General features: G+C 54.3%; 1 long non-coding RNA gene across 2 annotated transcripts in view; it reads left to right on the top strand.

Annotated features, from left to right (window-relative positions):
- Positions 1–485: 485 nt before the first annotated feature.
- The window catches only part of LOC123117246 (uncharacterized), a 30,590-nt gene continuing 6,677 nt past the window's right edge, over positions 486–24,398 (top strand). Inside the window, exons 1-2 of one of the 2 annotated variants that reach the window (XR_006457320.1) lie at positions 486–499; positions 2,965–3,076. This is a non-coding gene — a long non-coding RNA (uncharacterized lncRNA). Of the gene's footprint in view, positions 500–1,242; positions 1,281–2,964; positions 3,077–24,398 lie in introns of those variants that run through there. The other variant, XR_006457319.1, reaches the window with a different exon arrangement.

Genomic DNA, 24,398 nt, shown 5'->3' with positions numbered 1-24,398 from the left:
TACCCATCAAATATAATCAAGCAGGACGTAGGGTTTTACCTCCATTAGGCCTTGTTCGGTTAAGCCCAGCCCCACGAGGTTTTGGGTCTAATCCACGCGGGTCCGCAGGGATTTCCCCGCCGGGGAATAAACCCGGCCCGCCCAGTTTTTTCCATTCGGTTAAGCCCCGTGTGGTATTTCCCCGGCCCAAACCTCTCCAAACCCACGTGGAAAAAATCATCTCCTGGCACCCCGTGGAAGCAATCCCCCCGAGCAAGGCGCTCGTATCATCTCTCCCGAGCGAGGCCAGAAGCGGAAGGAGGCGGCGGCGGCGGCGAGTGGACGATGACGGTGGCGGCACAACCTACGTCGAGAGGAGGGTGTCCCCCTGGTTCGACGACCTTCCACGAGGCCCTGCCGGAACCCTAACCTCCGATTGTCACATCTCCCCTGCCGCCCCCTTGCCATGGCCGGAACCCTAGCTCTGGAGAAGTGGTTGCTGCAGGGGACGAGATCTCTGGTTAGTTCTCTCTCTCCCTCCTCCTCCCCCTCCTACTCTCTCTCTCTCTTTCTCTCTCTAGCAGCACTGATTTGCCCCCTCCATGAAAACCTAGCCAGATCTTGATTTGTCATCCAGAATGTGGTCGTCAAGGTTGAGACTTTCTTGGGGTTCCTAGGAACTAGCATCAATTGTTATTTAGATAGGTAATGCAAGTGGTTGCTGGGTGTTGTCACTCCATATTGAAATGAGAAAGGAAGGTCAGCTAGATTACCTATTCTGATATGTCCTTGTTAGTAAATTGTATTGGAGTCAGCAGTACAATTTGGTGTTAGTAAATGGACTCAGCAGGTTACTCTGTACTGGAGTCAGCAATACAATTTTGTGTCAGTAATTTGTTTGTATGTCTGTTGTGATTTGTGGGTAGTACTCCAGCTTCAGTGTTAATTTTGTAGTTAGACAGACTGATAACAGGTCGAGAGAGAGGGGGAGGATTGTCACTAGGGTCATCATCTCGATTTGCACTACACTATCATATCCTATCATCAGTTTATTTTATTTTTATCGACAGAATTAGTATAATTGTTAGTCTATTTCTTGGTATAAAGAAGGACTAAATATACATAGTGCAGTTTGTGTGTGATCATTATCTGTTCTTGATTATCTAAATATACATAGTGCAGTTTGTGTACATAATGAAAAGATAGCTAAATCTGCATTTTGTCTTCATTTTCTAGAGGCTAGCTTCGTCACCTCACAGCTGTAGCAAGACCCTGAATTGGGCAGTATCGTGAAGGACAAGGTAGATTATTCCTCTTGTTTTAATCTTCTCCTTATTCATATTGTTGTAGATTATTATTGCTTGGTCAATAGATCTGTGCTACAAACTGTTCTTTTTTGGTAAGCTGAGAGCTATGTTAATATCTGACATTACTAGACATTGTAGTTGTTGAAGAATTTGAGCTCAAGTGCTACCACCTTCCTATTGACATTACTAGACATTGCAGTTGTCATTTTTTCCAGTGTTGTCCTTTCTGTTAGATGATGTTCCGATGCCGGACATATGAACTGTTTGTTTGTACAACTTGCACTCTTACTGTTTAGGTGTAGTAGTAATAACTAGCGGCATTTTTCTTCTTTATACTTGGAATGGATCCGGAAATGAGGGACCGTGTTAGGAAGAGGGAGGAGGAGGATGACGAAATGATGTTATTCATTTTCCCTGCACTACATTTGATAAAGACCGATGGAGTTGCTCTTAGGGAGCGGAGGATTCCGCATCATACATCATCGCTAACAGGCGAGATGTTTGTTAAGGAGTTACTCGAAGGGCACATCAAAAACTGTCGGGTAGCATTTAGGATGAAGCCGCGTATCTTCAAATCTTTGGCTAATTATCTTCGAAGGGAGAAGTTGGTGAAAGATACCAGAATTAAAGTCGAAGAGAAAGTAGCATCATTTCTGTGGATGTTATCTCATAATTCTTCATTTGAAGACCTTCAAGTTCGGTTTGGTCACAGCGGGGATACTTTCCATTGGCAAATGAAGAATTTCTTTGACATCATCCCTATTCTCTCCAAGCATTTTTTGAAGCCTCCAAATCCTAGTCAAGTGCATCCAAAGATTCAGTCGGACACGAGATTCTTTCCTTATTTTCAGGTTTTTGCTTTGCCAACTTTGATCCACATCAATAACTTACTGTTCATGTTATAGGTGCTAAGTTATAGTATTTCGTTGCAGAACTGCATTGGGGCAATTGATGAGACACATGTTCCCATAACAATTTTAGGAGAAAAAGCCGCACCATTCAGAAATAGGAAAGGGACCCTAAGCCATAACGTTATTGTCGTGTGCGACTTCGACCTGAACTTCACCTTCATTTCTTGTGGCTGGGAGGGATCTGCTATTAATGCTAAAGTTCTCCGGTCAGCACTTAACAGTGGGTTTCATGTACCTCTGGGCAAGTTTTATCTGGTTGATGGTGGTTATGCCAACACAACTTACTTCTTGGCACCGTATCATGGTATTCGGTACCATCTGAAGGAGTTTGCACGCGGTCGTCGTCGACCCCAAAATCATAGGGAGCTATTCAATCTCCGGCATGCCGTGTTACGAAATCACGTCGAACGGGGATTAGGAATCTTGAAGAAGTGGTTCCCAATCCTCAAAGTGGGCACACATCATCAAATAGAGAACCAAGTCAAGCTACCAGCAGCGGCAACAATCTTACATAACATCATCCGATCTAAAAAAGGAGATGAGCGTTGGTTAGATAACCAACCAAACAATATACATGTCATGAATTTTGTTGATCTTCCTGACGGTGATATTCCTCAAAAATCATCAAATCAACCATGAAGGCAACAACCTTAGAGATGCCATTGCTCATCAACATGCATAACGTGTTATTTGTAGTGTAGTAGTAATAAGTATAGCGTAGAAGTTTATGTTTTTTTTCTGTTGTTCATGTCATGAATATTGTTCAGAAGTCACTATGATGACTGCTCGAGGGTCACCAAGGTTGAGCCTCCTCAAAAAAGCTGTCGAAAGGGATAGAGCATCACCTCCTACAAGCAGTGTGACAAAGAGGAGGAGAGGGTCTTGTCGGTGTCAAAACCGGCGGATCTCGGGTAGGGGGTCCCGATCTGTGCGTCAAGGCTGATGGTAACAGGAAGCAAGGGACACAGATGTTTGCCCAGGTTCGGGCCCTCTCGATGGAGGTAAAACCCTACTTCCTGCTTGATTAATATTGAAGATATGGGTAGTACAAGAGTAGATCTACCACGAGATCCTAGAGGCTAAACCCTAAGAGCTAGCCAATGATGGTATGATTGTCGAAGTAAATGACAACGGGTAGCCTAGCCGGCTCCCCCTGGCTCTTCAAAAAATAATAGGCCGATCAAGCCTTCGAGCACCCAAGACACGGGGCCGCCTTCCCCCGGCCGGCTACCCCACCAGCCGACTACCCTAGAATCCTCATAAAGAAAGACGTGGGAGGGCCGACTCCAAGAAGCCGGACACGATACGACTGACTCCAAGAAGCCGGCCCTTGATAGGCGGCCCAGATCGTGCCCTCAAAGTCTACACCCACATAACGGAGATGGGACGGGGCGTGGCAACAGTGAAACCCGTCACCCCCGAATCCCGGAGTACGCATGGCTATAGTACGCCGTACGGGGCAGCCATGACCCGTCCGGCGCGGCACTGTTGCCATGCTGACCATGACGTCACCCACGACGGGCCATCAGTACGGCCCGCAGGCGGCGGGCCCCTTTAGTCAGAGAGACACCCGAAGGCGGCCCTGCTTCCCCTAGTCGGCCTGGGATGTAGCCGGCCCTCACCAGCCGGCTCCCTCCCTCCCCCGAAGAACATGCACCATTAAGGAGAGAAGACGAGGTAAGGCTATAGTGAGCGCCCGCAAGGCGGCGACACTGTAGCCATGCTTACCTCGACAAAGCCCTCGTCATCAAGAGTGAGGCAACAATAACCAGCCCCCGACCGGACCAAGCGGTGGGGCCTACCTGTCGACCAGGAGGCCGGCAGCTGATGGGACCCACCAGTCGGCGGGCCCCAGCAGTCGGCGGAGAAGCCGGTGAGTGTAGACACTGATGGTTGGGCCCGCGCCCAGCCGGATTACCATTGTACCCCTAGGGGTAGGCCTATATAAACCCCCCAGGGCTCCCATGCAAAGGGTTGGACTTTGATAGTTTTAGACACAACTTTGAGAGGAGAAGAGAGCTAGCCTTGCCCCTTCTTCCTCGTCTCGCCAAACAGCTCAAGGAGCCTCTTGTAGCTACTTGTTCATCTAGTGATCATGCGGAGACCCCGTAGAGCAGGACTAGGGGTGTTATCTCCATGGAGAGCCCCGAACCTGGGTAAGATTCGCCGGCGTGCATGTCTTCGCCTTATCCCGTTTCCAGGCACCGGTGATGTCTTATTGGCTCCCACAATGATAAGCCACCCGTTGGCATATGTCGCACCTACCACTCGACATTTGGCGCCCACCATGGGGCCAGGTGCACCGTCGTTCGGAGACCTGTTCTGGATGGGAACCCTCTTCCTCCCCCGCGAGCGTAGCCAGCCCAGCACGCCTGATGGCGCTTGCCCCGACGCGCTGCAAGGTGTCGACGACGCCTGCGCAGTGAGCTGCCTCGCCAATCTTCTTGGCGAGGTTCGCATCTCTGACGAGCCCACATCCGACGCGGGCACCGGCTGCCCCGAGAGCCGCCTCGTCAGCCTCCTCGAACAACTCTACGTCTCCAGCAAGCCTGCTGTGGATTTGGAGTCGGTTGGATCCACTGACCCAATGCTTGTCGATTCCGACACGGCATCGCTCGACACTTTCCCCACCAATGTGGTGGTATTCGATGATCCTCTCCCTCAAGCTGACAGCGGCGGCAACACCATCACCGAGGTGCTGGTCATCAGCCACGGAGTCGCCTCTGGCAAGAACACCCACGACACCCTGCAAGCGGTGCTGCATGATTTGTCCGCCCCATCCCGGCCGACGCCGACGCCGAGGCGCTGGAGGTACACCGCCTTGCCCTCATTGCGGAGGGCCAGAAGCTAGCCACCATGAGACGCCTCACCGAGGCTCACCAGCGCGAAGTCGACCGCGCCACCTTTGGCACGCCGCCTCCCGGCGGGCCGAGCCGGGCCGGCGTCGTCCAGAAACGCGGCGCGGCCATCACCGACATACTGGGAGCAGAACGCCTAGTCTACGCCACGCCTCTCAAGAACCTACGTGCCGCCCAGTCGGTCGTAGACGAGCTGAATGGAGTAGGGGTCGACGAGCTCCCCTACATGACCAGACGCATCCAACAGCTGATCGATGCGGCCGCAAAGCGGCACGAAGCCGGCGTCCGCGCTGAAAGCCCTCCCCCACGCTAAGAGCACGGTGCAACGTCACGTGCGCCGACTACGGGCGGAGCTCGCACAAGGCAAGAAAAGGAGCCGGCTGCCAGTCGCAGTCGGACTCGAATCACCATCGAGCGCGATGCAGAAGGCCGCCCTTGAGCTGTGGAGCGACGGGGCGATCTGCCTCCTCCTTCGCCTCGTGGAGAGATACCCCACCCCGCCGCCTGTCACGCATCCAACTAGGTCGCCGCGAAGGAGTCGGCGAAAATGATGCCCGCCATCGGATCGACCGCCTAGTGTGATCCCTGGCGTTAGAAGAGGAAGATGATGTCGGCCCGCCTTGCTTCGACCCCCACATCCGCGACAAGCCCTTCCCCAAAGGGTTCTCGCTCCCAAGAGACACGCCCAAGTACAACGGCTCCGTGAAGCCGGAAGATTGGTTGATCGACTACTCCACCGCAGTTCGCATAGCAAACGGCAACATGCGCGTTGCCATGAAATATGTCCCCCTGATGCTCCAAGGCATGGCGCGCACCTGGCTCAACAGCCTCAAGCCTTATAGCATCAACAGATGACTAGACTTCACCGAAGCCTTCATCCGCAACTTCACCAGCACCTACAAACGGGCTCCCAAGCCCCGACAGCTCTCCTTGTGTGTACAAGGGCCCATTGAATCAACCCGCGACTACCTCACGCGTTGGGCCGAGCTCCGCAACTCCTGCGAGGGGGTGCACAAGGTTCAAGCCATAGAGTACTTCACCGCCAGGTGCCGAGAAGGCACCCTCCTCAAGCACCGACTCCTCTGCGACAAGCCGACTACCCTCGACGAGCTACTAGTCATCGCAGACAAGTACGCCACGGCCGACTCCTCAATGAAGACCGAGCTCCAAGTAGACGCCTCCGGGAAGGTGCTCGCTCCGGCTCCCAAGACACCGGCTGGAGACTCCAACCGACGCCCGTACCAGAATGACAACAAGCGCAAGGCTCCTATGCCGACTTCCACCAGTTGGCAAGTGGCCACAGTCGAAGACGAACAACCCGAAGGGCGGCCCGCGCCCAAGAAGCAGAAGGGCGGCAGGCCGGCTTGGCAGCCGGCTTTCTCCTACGAGCAAGCCCTTGATGCCCCCTGCAAGTTCCACAGCGGCGCGATGGCCTCCAAACACACTACTCGGAAATGCCATTGGCTCACGCAAATCTCCAAGGGCGAAGGGCTGGTGCCGCCTCCGCCTGCTGGTCAGCCGCCTCCGGCTCCTCAGCAGCCGGCCGCTCGGCTAGCAGTCGGAGCTGTTCAAGACGAGTTCCCTGATGAGCATGCCGCCTACGTCGTCTTTACAAGCCAGCCTGAAGACTGGTGAAGCCGGCGCCGACAACACCAAGAAGTCAACGCGGTCACCTCCAACAACCCCGAGTTCATGCACTGGTCGGAGAAGCCTATCAGTTGGAGTCGGGCCGATCACCCAAAGGTGATGCCGTCTCCCGGCTCTTATGCATTGGTTTTGGATGCCACCCTCACGACAGACAGGCGTGCTGCCCGATTCTCCCGCGTGCTGATAGATGGCGGAAGCAGCATCAACATACTGTACCATGACACCATGGAGAAGCTGAACATCAAGACGAAGCAGCTCATGCCTAGTCGGACTGTGTTCCACGGTATCGTACCCGGCCTGTCCTGCGCACCAATCGGCAAGATCAGGATAGATGTTCTCTTTGGGGACAAAGATCATTTCCACCGAGAAGCAATATGGTTTGAAGTAGTGGATCTGGGGAGCCCATACCACACACTGCTTGGCCGACCTGCTCTGGCCAAGTTCATGGTTGTGCCCCACTACGCCTACCTTAAGATGAAGATGCCGAGTTCCAAGGGCATCATCACCATAGCCAGAGACTACAAGAAGTCCTCTAAATGTGCAGCAGCTAGTAGCCGGCTGGCCGAGTCCCTTGTGATTGCTGAAGAGAAGAAAATGCTGGACCGAGTCGTGGCTATGGCCGGCAAGCAGCCGGCCCTGTCCCCTGACCCCAAGGAATATGATGCTCAAGGTTCTTTCCAGCCGGCCAAAGAAACGAAGAAGATACCTCTGGACCCGGAGCACCCGGAGAGGTACGCTGTCATGGGAACTGGCCTTGACAGCAAATAGGAAAGCGAGCTCGTCGATTTCCTCCATGAGAATCGGGACATCTTCGCATGGTCTCCCAAGGACATGCCGGGTGTTCCGACGGATTTCGCCGAGCACAAGCTACATGTCCGACCAGACGCCAAGCCGGTCAAGCAGCCCTTGCTCCGCCTGTCAGAAGAGAAGAGAAGAGTAGTCGGAGAAGAAATAGCCCAGCTTCTAGCAGCCGGCTTCATTATGGAAGTGTTCTTTCCAGAGTGGCTTGCCAACCCGGTCCTAGTGTTGAAGAAAAACAAACAGTGGCGTATGTGCATTGATTACACCAGCCTCAACAAAGCCTGCCCCAAAGATCCTTTTGCTCTGCCAAGGATTGATCAAGTGATAGACTCCATAGCCGGATGTGAGCTGTTGAGCTTCTTGGATGCTTACTCAGGCTACAACCAGATAAAATTGGACCCAGCTGACCGCCTGAAGTCTGCCTTCATCACACCATTCGGAGCCTTCTGCTACCTGACTATGACATTCGGCTTGAGAAATGCCGATGCCACTTTTCAGCGTTGCATGCAGAAATGCCTCCTCAAGCAGCTCGGCAGAAATGCCCACGTCTATGTAGACGATATTGTGGTGAAGACGGAGAAGCACGACACCCTGCTGGAAGACCTCAAAGAGACATTTGAAAACCTGCGCCGGTTTCAGATCAAGCTCAATCCCGAGAAATGCGTGTTCGGAGTGCCAGCTGGCCAGCTCCTAGGCTTCCTGGTCTCGGAACGCGGCATCGAATGCAACCCGGTGAAAATCAAGGCCATAGAGAGAATGGAGATTCCTACCAAGCTGAGAGACGTCCAAAAATTTACCGGATGCTTGGCCTCCCTCAACCGCTTCATCAGCCGGCTCGGGGAGAAGGCTCTCCCCCTCTACCGACTCATGAAGAAATCCACTCACTTTGAGTGGAATGACCAAGCAGACCAACCTTTCCACGAGTTAAAGAAGATGTTGTCCATGCCGCCTGTCTTGGCGGCACCGACTGAGAAAGAGCCCATGCTCATTTACATTACCGCCACTAGCCGGGTGGTCAGCACCGTTATCGTGGTTCAGCGCCCAGATGAAGGCCGAGCTCAGTTAGTCCAGAGGCCGGTGTATTATCTGAGTGAAGTGTTGTCCACCTCGAAGCAGAACTACCCACACTATCAGAAGATGTGCTATGGTGTGTACTTTGCCGCCAAGAAGCTCAAGACCTACTTTCAAGAACACCCCATCATGGTCGTATGTACTGCCCCGCTGGCCGAGATCATAGGCAGCCGGGATGCATCCGGCCGGGTGGCAAAATGGGCCATTGCACTGGCTCCTTACACGATCTTCTACCAACCCCGCACCGCCAACCGGGCCGAGACCCAGTACCTGCCGCCTGCGCCCGACTCCACTCATTGGCGGATGCACTTCGATGGATCCAAGACGCGCACCGGCTTGGGAGCCGGCATCTTCCTCACCTCTCACTACTAGGGAAAAGCCTAGCAGCAGCGCGGGTTTTGGCCCTCTCAGTAGCGTGGGTACCGGCGCTACTAATAAGGCGCTACAGCTAACGTATAGCAGTAGCGCCTGTTGACCCACGCTACTGCTACTGATGAATAGCTGTAGCGCTCTTTGGAAAAGGGCGCTAGTGATATTATCTGCAGCGCTTTTCAGCAGGAAGCGCTACTGGTAAGTCGGCGCTACTGTTAAATTTCCCCCCCTCGCTGCTACTAGTTTTATTAGTTTTTTTCCTGCATATTTGTTTTTTATTTGTTTTGTATTTGAATAGGCTTTATACAATAATCTTTAGCATATCATCCACATACAAATGTAATCATAGCATATACATACAATTAGTCTCATCAAATCATGTCATCATCATAATCATCATCCAACACAAAGTGGTCTCTCGTCATCAATCTCGAAAATAGTGATACAAGTCTCGATTACTTGCAAATACATCGTCATCCATCTAAACAATGATATACGCGAGAATAGCTATCACTTTGAGTACATGAGTTCGTATCCCTCTCTCGCATTAGCGTGAACCTAAACTAAGTACTGCGTGTCGCTCGGAAACCGAAAACCAGTACACCTGGGCCTGACACTCCAGCCACTTGTCGTATATATACTCCTGGCGTAGCACTTCTTCACCATCTATGATCTATGCACCTGCATCGTCACATGAGTCGATGATATGCAACATATATAGTTGAGCAACAGAAAGAGACAGACTTGGCAAAAATAGAAACAACATATCATAAGCATAAATAACAAAGTTCATCGTACCCAAAATGACCTAACTAGAGTGATTTTCGCTAGTCGAGGAGGAGGACGGTTTAATTACATCACAAATAAAGTTTCACCATGCATAACTCAAAGTTTTGTCATAAAAGAAAGTATGGACTAAACGGACACATTGTCATATATCGACAATCACTCCATCATGTCATGCCATCCATCCATGTCAGGGAGATAGTCATCGAGCTTAGTGAAAGGCTTCATGTCGAGACGCTGAGAGGCTATCCATGTTCGGACGTCTTCCCGCGACATTTGTCCTTCTGCATGGAACATCCCTGTTTTTCCGACGACCTCATTCATGATGATTTGGGCAAGTTCGCGCTGGATGTTATAGAACTCAGCTCGAAGTCGATGATCCTCGATATCTCCTATGTCCTTTGCCCATTGCAGAATATGGGCATCGCCAGATCTAGGTGCCATGTGAAGGTTCTGGTGATCCCGTCTGTACTCCAGCATGTGGTGTAGGACATAGAATCCATCATTAAGAGAATCGTTCGGTTGCTGGATGCAGCAAAAGTCGGTCTTATGGCTGAAGGCGGCCCTGCCGCCCCTTCTCTTCTTGTCCCTAACCTCTCCACCCCTTGCTTGGTAGTAAAACATAGCACTGTCGAGAACATCTTTGATGTGGGTGTAATCCTTTTTGTGAATGTTCTTCGACGAGTCCAAGTAAAGAGCGTGGGAGAATCGGGGGTAGAGGATGATGAGGACGGCGCGCCTGCCACTGCGCAAAATAAGTACACCTCAAATTAATTAGCCTCCACCATGCAAATGAATTATTGAAATCGAAGGAAGGATAGCAGCGCGGATGACTTACACGGGATGATAAGGCATGAGAATCGCCTCCTTGTCCTTATTGGCGAGCATGAAACTGACGATGTAATCCCTCGCGTATTCACGATGCTGTGCACAGACTCCCAAGAAGCCCTCGTGCATGTAGTACGGGTCAGCGAGACAGATAAAACATATCTTGTCAACCCCAATGATGTAGTTCATGTGCAAGGCATAAAGGCGGACAAATGTAAAATCCAGCTTCTTCACGTGAAACATGTCGAATATGTAATCGAATCGGAGGAAGAACTTATCCGCGGGGAAGCCGTCGACGTACGACATTTGCCGCAGAATGTTAAGCACGTAGAGTGGGTATCCTGGATCTTTCGAGGCGACGAGGCCTTTCTCTACCCGCAGCACATCGTCATGAAGTCTCCTTAGATCGCCGAATCTGGCCCGTAGCACTGTTTCAGGTAGGATTGGTCGATCGGGGATATGCCATTTATCCGCATCGGGGATATCTACACGGTCCTGAAGCCGAGGCTGCTGAGGCGGCTGGATCATAGAATCAGCTTTTTTGCCTTTCCTCGCTCTCTTCCTAGGCTTCTTTACCACCGGATGGTCGTCAATAATACGTTGAGACAGTAATTCAAGCACCGACTCATGATGCTCAAACCCTGAGGAGGCGCCAGTATAGACATATTGTTCAGCACCATCATCATCCTCATCCTCATCCATGGCGACATCATCAGCGACTAATGGAGCCACCTTCTTACCCCGTCCGCTATCACCCAACCCGACACCCGACGCTAATTGGGTAAGTGGGGTGTTGATGTTCATACCTTGCTGAGGCTGCGTGCTCGTGGGTGTGCTCCCGGCCGCCTCCAGACGAAGCAGACTCTTTGGCCACAATAGGACCCACCCATTGCAACAATCACCAAGCCGCTGCGGGGTCTCGTCGTCATCCCCCACTAGTATTAGAGGAGGCAAATTCTCGTGGCCCGGTTTGACACTGGCCATGGAAACCTTGAAGACGTTCGGGGGGATCGACCGGCTGTGGAACAATGGTTCCTTCGGCTCCATTATCGTCCCCTTCCCCACGTCCACCTTCTGTTCGCCGATGGTGTACAATATGGTGCACGGGGTTTCGTCGGCCTGCAAAGAAATGTCTGCGACGTGAGACATCCGAAAGGCAACGAAAACGGGAGATTATACATTTATATTGAAGGGGGCCGGTGTGGCAGATACAGTGAGGGCGTCGAGCTCAGCCAAAGAGGAGGCACCACCGAGCACGTCCGGTGCGGGAGCCGGTGCGGGAGCAGGTGCTCCCAAGAAGCCAACAAGGGGAAAGTCCTCTGCATTTTTTTCTGGATTTTGCCTTGTCCAAGTGTAAATGCCCGTCACCAAGGAAGTAGATATATCTGCACTCGCCTGTTTTGCGGCAGCTACCGCTGTTGCGACTGTCTGAGATGATTTCTTCTCAACCGAAATCTCAACCTTCTTGTCGATGCTTTCTTCAGTTAACCTCCGTCTTTCCTTTTTCTCCTCTGTGGTCTCACGGTAGTACTTCTTCCATGTGGCGCCGTCTCCGACACCGTGCACGCGTCCATACGACGGTCGAGTATCCACCGGTTGTTGTTTCAATATGTTCAACGCCCGATTGAATGGAGTGTCCCACTTGGGCCTCGCCAATGCCTCAGACGGCGAGCCGCTTTCGGCCGCAATTCGGTGCTGCTCTCTCTGCAAAAGGCACAAGGATCGTTTACAAATATGACTAACATGTGCAGTCGAATTGATCAGAAACTAAAATTACCAGCAGTCTCATGAACTCCATAATGACCGGTGTTGTCTCGTAAACCTTCTTCACTGGGTCCCAACGGTGCTGGGACCTCAGGACGTCACGCTCCTGCGGGGCGGTGAAATCCGCCAAGGGGTCTGGGATGCCCAGACTCGCGGCTTCCGCGTCCTCCTTGGCCCATTTGGACCTCTTTCCGCCGTAACCACGGCTTTCAAGGTGGTGGGTCCCAATGTTCCTCTTTTGAAGCCCCTTCATGTACTTAGACTTTTCTTTGGCAGCTTCGGCCTCGCAAGCCTCCTTGAATATTTGAAACTGCTCTTCCGTGATTGTCGGACTATCCTTTACAATCTTGGAGTAGGGTTCCCCGTCGTTGATCTTTGCTTTCACTCGATTTTTGCAGGCGGCCAACGCGTTGGTAAACTTGGTCATGGCGTGTTTGGTTATCTTCTTCATTGCCGGGTCCTTGTCTGGATCTTCATAATCCTTCTCATTCCGGCCCGGGAACAAGAATATCTGGTGAAACTTCTTTAGGAGGAGCTCCTCATATTTTCTATCTTCTTTAGATTCTCATCGTTGATGGTGGCGGTTGTCCGTATGATGCAGCCTATTTGATTACCGTAGCACGCGCGCGCTTCCTCGGGCGCCTTTGGCTCAAAATTGCCGTCGTCCACCTCCGTGACCACCAGTCTAGTAGTCCTGAGTTTGTTAGGAACCCGTTGCCTCTTTGCTTTCGGTTCTACACCAGCTCCGCTCCCTGAGGCAGCACCAGTCTCAGTGCCGGTCTCGATGCCGGTCTGAATCTCAGCGCCGGTCTCAGTCTCAGCACCGGTCTGCGTGTCGGTCTCAGCACCGGTCTGCGTGTTGGTCTCAGTCCCCGATGCCACCGGTGGGCCTAGCAACAACATCTATTGATCGTCGGTAAGGCTAAAAAATTCGTCTGCCGCCCGGTAGACGTCGTCGCAATCACCAGAACCCTGTCCTTCATCGTTGCTAGCCATGTTTCCTATGATTAAATCTAGTCAATTAATTCTAGACCTAATAAAATGAATAATGACATAAAAAAGGACTATTGTTTTGCAGGAATGTTGACTCCTTCCTGGTGCGGCAAATCCCGGGCACTCGATATGTCCTAGTTTGTAGCACAAGTCATGCCGAAATTCACGGGAAATTTCGGCATGACCTTTGCTAAAAAGTGGACAAATCGAGAACCTGAAATTTGCCGGAACAGAAATGAATTAACATTCCGGCAAAACATAGGCCACTCAGCATCATTCCCTGGAAACAACAAAGCCACTTGGGCACAATCGAACAACTTCAATGAAAAGATATAACATGACCACTTCAATGAAAAATAAAATTTGCCTAAATTCTTTTCCTTGAAAAATAGTGGTCTTTTCAAAAATCAAAAACCTTTGCCAATCTACTTAACCTAGCTTGTTAATCCAATGAACCTAATTAACCTACCTATTTAACCTAGTTAGTTAATCTAGTTTACCTAGATAATTAACCCTAATTAAACTAGTTAACGCAGCTAGTTCTCTGTCAAAGCCTAAAATAAATTTTTGCACTAATTAACCTGGATAACTAACCTAATTAAACTAGTTAACCTGACTAGTTCTCTGTCAAATCCCTAACTAAGTTTTTGCACTAACCTAGATAATTAACCTAATTAAACTAGTTAACCTAACTACTTCTCTGTCAAAGCCCTAACTAAATTTTTGCCCTAACCTAGATAATTAACCTAATTAAACTGGCTAACCTATGCATGAGAGAGAGAGGATGGGTGGGGGCTTACAGATGATGGCTCCGGTGGTGGCGAGGAGGCAGTGGTGGCGAGGGACGCAGGGGCGTCTCCGGTGACGGCGAGGAAGGCAGGGGCGTCTCCGGTGACGGCGAGGAAGGCAGTTGTGGCGAGGAAGGATCGGGTGGCGTCGACGGCGGCTCCGGTGGCGTTGACGAGGCCGCGTGGCTCTGTGGCGTTGGGGGCGGCTCCGGTGTCGTCGACGGCGCACGGCTCTGGTGGCGTCGACGTCGGCGGCAAAGTGGGGCGACGGTGAATCGGGGAGACGGCGGCGCGCGGGGTGGGTTGAGGGATTTGGGGGAGAAGTGGTGGCCGGGGGGGGGGACGGTTTTTTGGTTAAGTCAAACTTAGCGGTAGCGCGTTTCTCAAAACGCGCTATAGCTAAGATAGCTATAGCGGTTTTTGCAAAACGCGCTGCTGCTATAGCTATGTAAATTTCTTCCTTTTTTAATTTCCTTTTCTATTTCTATAGCGGGGGTCTATGACCCGCGCTGCAGCTACGTTAGCTATAGCGCCTCTTACAAACACACGCTGCTGCTATGCCTTCCTCTGATTTTTCGCTTTTTCATTTATTTTGCTTTACATTTTATTTTTTCCTTTCTCCTTTTTCTATTTCTTTCATTTTCATTTACTTTTCTATTTGTTTTTCATCTTATTTTATTTCCGTTAGTAGTAGCGCCCTTCTCAGGAAACGCGCTGCTAATTATGCCATAGCGGTAGCGAGTTTCTTGGAAGCCTGCTACTGCTATGCGTAGCCTATCATTCTGCCAATGGGAATATTAGTAGTAGCGCTTTCGCATCTACAAGCGCTACTACTAAGTTTCTATCTGTAGCGCGGTTTTTCTTAAATCACTACTGCTATATAGCACTAGCGCGCTTTTTTGACCCGCGCTGTTGCTAAATTTCTGTGTATAAGGTTTTCCCTAGTAGTGTCTCCCAAAGGCGACAAGCTCAGATACACATTGCAAATCCATTTTGCCGCCTCCAACAATGTGGCCGAGTACGAGGCACTCATACACGGGCTCCGGCTAGCCAAAGAACTCGGCATCCGCCGGATCCTGTGCTATGGTGACTCGGACTTGGTAGTCCAGCAATCATCCGGCGATTGGGATGCCAAGGACGCAAACATGGCGAGCTACCGCTTCCTCGTTCAGCAACTCAGTGGATACTTTGAAGGATGTGAGTTCCTCCACGTGCCACGGGCCGACATCGAGCAAGCAGATGCCCTGGCATGAATAGGCTCCACCCGATAAGCTATACCAACCGGCGTCTCTCTCCAATGCCTCCTCAAGCCGTCTGTCAAGCTGTCTCCAGATTCTGATTCCATCTTCGTGCCGCCTGACACCGATGTAGTGGGATCCGGCTTGGGGAGCCAAGCACGCGGCTCGGGGACTTCGACAGGCGGCTCGAGGACTGCTGTAGTCGTACCTGGCCCGGGGACTTCAGAACCCAGCCCGGGGACTGCATCGACACAACAGGCGGTGGCCGACTCCAACTCTTCACTACCCAGCCCACCCGCCCTGGTCGCAGTAGCCATTTTGACAACAGAAGAAGTCACAGCTCCATCATGGGCCCAGCCCATCCTCAATTTGCTGGTTAACAGAGAGCTGCCGACTGACGAGATCTCGGCAAGACAAGTCCAACACCGAGCCGGAGCATACACAATAGTGAACCGAGAGCTCGTTAGGCACAGTGTCACTGGAGTCTTCCAGCACTGCGTCGAGCCGGAGAAGGGCATAGCAATCCTCAAGGACATCCACCAAGGCGAATGCGGCCACCACGCAGCCTCAAGATCGCTCGTCGCCAAAGCTTTCCGCCATGCATTCTTCTGGCCGACTGCTTTGGACGACGCCAAGGAATTACTCAAACACTGCAAAGGGTGCCAAGTCTTCAGCTCCAAGCAACACCTGCCGGCTTCTGCACTCAAGACTATTCCCCTCACTTGGCCGTTTGCCCTCTGGGGATTGGACATGGTGGGCCCATTCAAGACGGTGCACGGCGGCATGACACATTTGCTTGTCGTCGTTGACAAATTTACCAAGTGGATTGAAGCGAAGCCTATCAAGAAGCTGAATGGGCCGACTGCCATGACATTCATTGCATATATCACAACCCGGTATGGCATACCACATAGCATCATCACCGACAACGGCATGAATTTTGCCAAGGGAGCACTGGCACATTTCTGCGCGACACAGGGCATCCGACTGGACTTAGCGCCCGTTACCCACCCGCAGTCAAACGGCCAAGTCGAGCGAGCAAACAGCCTCATCCTCTCCGGCATCAAGCCCCGATTGGTCGTGCCACTGGAGTGTTCGGCCGGCTGTTGGCTCGACGAGCTGCCGGTCATCCTATGGAGCTTGCGCACTACTCCAAACAAGTCAACCGGCTTCACCCCTTTCTTCCTTGTATATGGTGCGGAGGCTGTCATCCCAACTGACATTGAGTTCGACTCACCTTGGGTCACCATGTACACGGAGGCGAAGGCCAAAGAAGCGCGAGAAGACGGTGTCGATCTGCTGGAAGAGGGCCGGCTGTTAGCCCTCAGCCGGCCCGCCATCTACCAGCAGGGTCTACGCTGTTACCACAGCCGGAAGGTCAAGCCAAGATCCTTCCAAGAGGGCGACCTTGTGCTCCGGCTGATCCAGCGAACAGCCGGCCAGCACAAGCTCTCGGCCCCTTGGAAAGCCCATTCGTCATCAGCCGAGCTCTAGGCAATGAGTCCTACTACTTGATTGACGCGTAGAAGCCGAAGGCACGCAAGAGGGATGATTCCGGCAAGGAGTCGAAACGACCATGGAACGCCAATCTCCTCCGAAGATTTTACAGTTAAAATGCAGTATGTACCACGCTACCTTTTGCACTAAGTATGAGACAACGGGCCCCCCGAGGAGTACTCGGGGACTACCCTCTTTTATCTACGAATGATGAGTATCATGCCCATGGTTATGTTATTACATTCATTTTCTCGTCCGGCACCGCGATTAGTCGGCCCGGGGACTTGCCGCCTTGGGTTATATTTAAGTTCTACCTGCAGTCAGACAAGTAGTGTGCTGGCACCCAAGCCCTCTCTTGTTGAAAGTCGCAGCTCGAAGAATCGACTGTCCGACTAACAAGAGTCAAAGGCAGGAAAGGATTCCCACACAAAAAACGACTAAGGACTAACGAACTTATATAACACAAGCCGGCTCCCCCCCACCCCCAACCGGCTGTCAAAGCAGCCGACTGGCCGGCTTCCCTTCTTACTTTGCTACAATCTAAGAAAGCTTGAGTACTTGTCCTCCCAGACGGCCAAGCCCTTACCCGGCCACAGACTGCAGAGCAGCTGTCCGGCTGGGAAGGCAGCGACTAAGGGAGGGCGGCAAAGGAGAACAGCCAAAAGATGAAAAGCAAGTAGGAATGGAAGCCAAGCACATGCATAATTATATTTACACAAAAGGCCTTTGAAAGGCCAGCATTCAACAAAGTTTGAATACACCCCCAGTGGGTGGAACTGCGCAAAATTAATAAAAAAATGTTCAAGGAGTAACGGGCAGGAAAGCATGGACGGCAAGTCAGGCCAAGGGAGCAACAGGCGTATCGAGCAGGTTGGTGGAGACGGCAGTGTCGGCTGGAGGAGTGGCCAGCTGGCGAGTCTCGGCTTGATCACCGCCTGCTGCAGGCGGCATGCTCACACGCGCCTCGTTGCTAGAGGCACGATCAGGCTGAGGTTGTCCGGTCTCTCCACCGTCCGGCACGGCGTCCTTACCATCCTCCTCCTCCTCTTCGCCCTCGTCGCTGGAGTCGTTCTCCTCCGCCGAGTCTTCTCCTTCCGCTGGGTTCAGCCCGAACCACTCCTCCGGCTGAGCGACGCCGTCTTCATTCACCTCAGGGGCAAAGGCGCTGGTGTCGGTGAAGTCGGCGATCGCCGAGGCGCGCTAGATGATAGCCGGCCGCACCGCCTCCAGCTCCTCGTCAGCCTCCTGCCGCCAGGTGCGCAGCTGGTCCAAGCTCAACCCAGGATACCAAGCCCGAACGAACTCTAGCGCCCGCCGAGCCCCGCACCGAGTTGCAGAAGCCTTCCAGGCCTCGAAGCGGCCGACTACTACCTCCAGCCAGTCGGCAGTCCGACTGGGGGTGCGGGGAATCACCTCGCCGGGCCAGAGGGCGGCCAGCACCTGCGCTTCGGCACGCTGAAGACGGCGGAGCATGCGGTAAGCCGGCTGGAGGCGGGCTTGAATCGCCAGAAGCTTCTCTTCAAGCGTCCGGTTGGCACCCGGTGCGATCTCAACCCCAGCCTGCCGTTGGGCCTCGCGGTGAGCTTCGATGGCTTGGTTGGCGGCAACGGAGTAGCTGGGGAAGTATTCTGCACAAAGAAGAAAGAAGTAGAACAAGTCAGAAGACAGATCAGATGACAGGGGCGGGCAAAGGGACGAAGAGGAAGGCGGCCTACCGTCAATCAAATCTTCAACCCGGTCGTAACCCTCGCTCAGCGCCTGCCTCGCCTCGGCCCAGCTCGCCGCCTCGGTCTCGTACTCGGCTTTGAGGGCGGCCTCACTGTCCTGCGCCGTCTTCAGGGCCGCCTTGTGGCTCTCCTCCTGGTCGGCCAGTTTCTTGGCCAGGCGATCATGTTCCTGGGCCAAGGCGTTGCACTCGGTCTCCTTGGCGCAAAGGGCGGTCTGAGCTATTCCTAGCTGCTCCCTCAAGTCAGCATTGGCCCCTGCGGATATGAAGAAGAAGAAAATAAGGAAGAAGTCGTCAGGAAAGATCCGACCCGATTGCTCAGCAGTCATCCCGAATCTCGGGGACTACACCCAGTGCGTGCGCTGACGCGCCCCCACATGAGATAAAAAACGAAGCACTTACTCCGGCTCTCCATCAGATCGGCGGCCTTCTGATTCATCTCCCAGGCCTGGGAGTTGAAGGTAGCAGCATGGAGGTTGTGATAGTCCAGCAGACAGGACGAAGATGCGAATAAGAACAAGACATCAGTCAAAGTCTACTAAGAAGTTCCAAGCCGCCTGCTCAGCAGCCGACTCGGAGCTCGGGACTACACCCAGTGGGTGCGCTGATGCGCCCCCACGAAAGAAATCAAGAAGACTTACCCAGATGGCCGACCGCGTCGCGAGAAACTCTTGGGTGTATTGCTTCGGCGTGGCGGCCTAGGACTAAAGCAGGCTCCGAATGTCCTGCGCCACCACATTCAGCACGGCCGTCCCACCGCCCGGCGTCCACCCTAGCAAGCTGACGCTGGCCTTCTCCAGATCATGGGCCAACGAGCTGGAGCCTGCGGCCCTCTGCGGCTCCGGCTCCGAAGTCGCCTTCCCTGCGCGCCGACGAGTCGGTGACAGGACCACAAGATCCGCCCCCACAGCCGGCTCGCCTCCAGCCGGCTGCGCAGGCGGCGCCTTGGGCTGGCCACCTTGGCCCGTCCCGGCCGACGGTGGCGGTACCACCTCTCTCTCCGGGACGACTGTGTCGCCCCCTCCCTCTCCATCACCGGCTGGTCACGGTCGGCTTCCTTCGGTGGGGGCACCGGGATATCGGGGGGCCACGGTGCGGAGGGGGATGATAAGTTGTGGAGGCTGGCTACGTAGGGCCTCCGCCGCCCTCTCCGCGGCCGCGGCCTCTGCCTGAGCCTTGGCCGCCGTGTCGGCCTGCGCCTCTGAAGACTCCGCCGTCGTCTCCTGAGCCGCCTTGGCGGCGGCCGCCCTCTGCTCCTCTGCCTCCCGCTCCTCCTGTGCCTCCCGCATGTTCCGCTCCGTCACCGCTTGGAGCTCGGCACGGGGGTCCACGCGGCGGGAGCTTGAAGATCCTCCCGCCCCTCCGACTATGGAGGCGGCTGTAGTCCGCTCGAGAGAGAGCGGACCCTTGTTTAGTAAATCAAGAGAAGGCCGACTGAAGAGAAGAAAGAAAGGCATGCGAAAATTAACACTTACGCCGAAACCGCCTGCGGCTGCTTCACCACCTTGCGGAAGTGGGCCGCCTTCGCGGCCGCCTCGTCCTGCTTGGTTGCCGCCACAGTACCCTTGGGCTTCTTCGGCAGACTGCCGAAGAGGGTCGGTGCCGCGCTTCGCTTCCGTGCGCCCCCGAGCAGCCGGCCGGGCAGATGAGCCCGCGCCTTGATGGTCGGATGCTGGCTAGCGGCGCGGAATAGGCTCGGCCTCGTCGTCATCCGGCGAGTCCTCGAAAGTGGCGGAGAGCCCGGAGCCGCCTGCCTTGCCGCCTCCCCCCACGGCGTCGTCGTTTAAGGCGGCCGCCCCCAAGTCGGGGTCGTCCAAGTCGTCCGCCGCGCGGTCGGGAGTGAACTCGCGTTCCGCCCCCGCGGTTTTGGCCGAGGGATGAAGGAGGGGGTTCTGATTAAAAACAAGCCGACTGGTCAGGAGCCGGCCAGTGAGAACTCGACAGCAAGAGAAGAAGAAAAGAAAGAAGGCTTACCACAGGCGGGGGATCGGCGTGAGAGTACGGCTCCTTGCCGTACTGCCATTCCTCGGTGAGCTTGTAGTTGGCGATGTAGTTCACCATGTAAGATACCTCGTCATGAGGCATCTCCTTGGTGCTAAGCCAATTAGGGTCGAAGCGGCCGCTCATCTGACAAATTAGGTGAGGGCGGCCTTGGAGCGGGAGCACTCGGTGCTCCACGAAGGCGGCGATTAGGTCGGGCCCGGTCAGCCCCTCCGACTGGACCAGGACCCGGAGCCGGGCGACGGCGCTGGCCCCAGCTGGCGTTAGCGACCTAGCCTGATAGGACCACAAAGGCTGCCTCCCAGCCGGCGGGCCGGCTACGTAAGCCGGCAGATTGACGTAGTCACCTTGCGGAGCGACGTTCTTCATGTAGAAGTAGGATTTTTGCCAGAGCTTCACCGACTGGATCAGCGCGTTGGCTGCGAACGGGTTGTCGGCCGTCGATCTCCGCATAGCGATGAAGGCGCCACATGGAGTCGGCACGCCCGCGATGACGGTGCCGAGATTGGACTGGAAAAATTCCCCCCAAAGTTCGAGGGTGGGGAGGACACCGAGGAAGCCTTCGCATAGAGTGACGAAGGCCGACAACAGCACCACCGTGTTTGGAGTGAGGTGGTGCGGCTGGAGATGGTAAAACTCGAGGAACGAGCGGAAGGAGCCGCTCGCGGGCAGGCCGACGCCGCGCAGGCATTGCGAGCGGAATATTACCCGCTCGCCCTCCTCCGGCGCTGGCGAGGTCTCCCTTTCCGGTGCAAGACAGACTCGCACGTAGTCCTTGCCCGGCAACCGCCGCGTCTTGCGGAGGAAGTCGATGTGGTCTTCATGGACGTTGGAGCCATCCCAGGAGCTTGACATTGGAGCCATGAGGACGGAGAAGCGCCGGGGAAGGCGCGGCGGCGAAGCGCGCGCAATTCGGCTGCGGCAAGACTACAGCGTGCCAAGAAGATTGGTGGAGCAGTGGCGCGGTGGAGAGCAGCTACGGCGACAGAGAGAAGGTAGAAGAAGAGAGTGGCGGGGCGAGGGCGAGCGTGCGAGCCTGCCGCTCCCCCTCCTCCCCCTACTTATAGCCTCGCGCGGCGAAGCTGAGGAGGCGAGGCATGGGGGGACGTGGGATTAACTGCGCCCACTCCCCCATGTCCCGCGATTATCGCACCTTAACGGCGTGCGGAAACCGCCGCTGGAAGGCGAGCAGCCAGTTCGGGCCACAAAAGATCCGCGCTTGGGCTGAGGCGTGGTAGTGGCGGGCCCCAGTCTGAAGCGGCGTCCCGTCATGCGCGTGGGCTGGCAGGCCCTTCTAGCCGAAGGGTGCCACGTGGCGCACAGGCGGCGGGCGGCCAGCCCGCAGCCTGGCTAGCGCGCCAGTTGGTTCCCGCCTTCAGATTTAGAAGAGACTTCGCCGAGAAGGCATGCATAAGTGAAGCCGGCTCCTAGCTGCCGGCTCTTCGGGATAGGAAGCTGATTGAGCTTCTAGTTCCCATCTTAGCCATAAAGCACAACCAGCTTCGGGGACTACTGTCGGAGTAAATGACCACGGGTAGCCTAGCCGGCTCCCCCTGGCTCTTTAACAAATAATAGGCCGATCAAGCCTTCGAGCACCCAAGACACGAGGCCGCCTTCCCTCGGACGGCTACCCCACCAGCCGACTACCGAAAGGCGGCTCGGCCCTAGAATCCTCATAAAGAAAGTCGTGGGAGGGCCAACTCCAAGAAGCCGGCCATGATACGACCGACTCCAAGAAGCCGACCCCTGATAGGCGGCCTAGATCGTGCCCTCAAAGTCTGCACCCACATAACGGAGATGGGACGGGGCGTGGCAACAGTAAAACCCGTCACCCCCGAATCCCGAAGTACGCATGGCTACAGTACGCCGTACGGGGCAGCCATGACCTGTCCGGGGCAACACTGTTGCCATGCTGACCATGACGTCACCCACGATGGGCCATCAGTACGGCCCGCAGGCGACGGGCCCCTTCGGTCAGAGAGACACCCGAAGGCGGCCCTGCTTCCCCTAGTCGGCCTGGGACGTAGCTGGCCCTCACCAGCCGGCTCGCTCCCTCCCCCGAAGAACGTGCACCATTAAGGAGACAAGACGAGGTAAGGCTACAGTGAGCGCCCGCAAGGCGGCGGCACTGTAGCCATGCTTACCTCGACAAAGCCCTCGTCATCAAGAGTGAGGCAACAGTAACCAGCCCCCGACCGGACCAAGCGGTGGGGCCTACCTATCGACCAGGAGGCCGGCAGCCGATGGGACCAACCAGTCGGCGGGCCCCAGCAGTCGGCGGAGAAGCCGGCGAGTGTAGACACTGATGGTTGGGCCCGCGCCCAGCCGGATTACCATTGTACCCCTAGGGGCTAGGCCTATATAAACCCCCAGGGCACCCATGCAAAGGGTTGGACTTTGATAGTTTTAGACACAACTTTGATAGGAGAAGAGAGCTAGCCTTGCCCCTTCTTCCTCCTCTCGCCAAACAGCTCAAGGAGCCTCTTGTAGCTACTTGTTGATCTAGTGATCATGCAGAGACCCCGCAGAGCAGGACTAGGGGTGTTATCTCCATGGAGAGCCCCGAACCTGGGTAAGATTCGCCGGCGTGCATGTCTTCGCCTTATCCCGTTTCCAGGCACCGGCGATGTCTTATTGGCTCCCACAATGATAAGCCACCCGTTGGCATATGTCGCACCTACCACCCGAAAATGATTGTAATTGTGATCGGCCTTCTAAGGACCAACCTCTCCGGTTTATATAGACACCGGAGAGGGCTAGTGTTTACATGGAGTCGGTTACAAGGAAGGAAACACAATATCCGGATCGCCAAGCTTGCCTTCCACGCAAAGGAGAGTCCCATCCGGACACGGGCCGAAGTCTTGAGTCTTGTATCTTCACGCTTCAATAGTCCGGACATTGTACACAGTCCGGCTGTCCGTATACCCCCTAATCCAGGACTCCCTCAGTAGACCCTGAACCAGGCTCCAATGACGATGAGTCCGGCGTGCAGTATTGTCTTCGGCATTGCAAGGCAGGTTCCTTCTCCGAATACTCCGAAGTAATTATCGAACACTTGAATCGTGTCCGGATCCACAAAATGATCTTTACACACCGCTGTAGAGAGAATGATACTTCACAAATGCAATCTGCTGACAACATTTTTAGACGACGTGACATGTTATTACGGTCGGATCATTATTCGAACCGTTTTCCCACAACCAGCCACAACGCATATTGCGAGGCGGTTTCTTTGACACGTCTTGTCAAAGCAGAGATCGTGTCCCCTCATCACAGGATTCTCACCAACACGGGTATGGCTAATCTAACCGCGCCGCTAATCGCGGTGAGTGGGAGGCAGACGGGTTCCACCAGGCAAGTGGGGAGGCGCAAAAAGCATTTACCGTCTCTATAAAGAGATAAGGTCTCTTACTCTTTTCCTACGCCTCCTCCTTTCGCTAGTCCATTCCCCATTGTTCGAGCCCTAACGCCCAAACACCCTTCTTCTCCATCGAAGCGAGGTTTTCCAAAGATGTCCGGATCTGGAGCAGGAGGCAGATGGATGGCCTCGACCGTCCAGGAGAAAGACATCAAGAGGCTCCGGGGAGCCGGGTATCTGGCCTAGAAGATCGGCCATCGTCTCCCACCGGCGGGATAGGTCGTCCCCACTCCAGAACCTCATGAGAGAGTCGTGTTCCTTCCCCATTTTGTCCGCGGGCTCGGGTTTCTCCTTCACCCATTTGTTCGTGGAGTCATGTATTACTACGGGATCGATTTTCATGATCTTTCCCCCAACTCCTTCCTCAATATCTCGACGTTCATCGTCGTGTGCGAGGTTTTTCTCCGGATCCC

Source organism: Triticum aestivum, chromosome 5B (assembly GCF_018294505.1).
Source record: "Triticum aestivum cultivar Chinese Spring chromosome 5B, IWGSC CS RefSeq v2.1, whole genome shotgun sequence".
Lineage (NCBI taxonomy): Eukaryota > Viridiplantae > Streptophyta > Magnoliopsida > Poales > Poaceae > Triticum > Triticum aestivum.
Note: the sequence above shows the minus strand (reverse complement) of the source record. Positions and strands in the feature narration are given on the sequence as shown.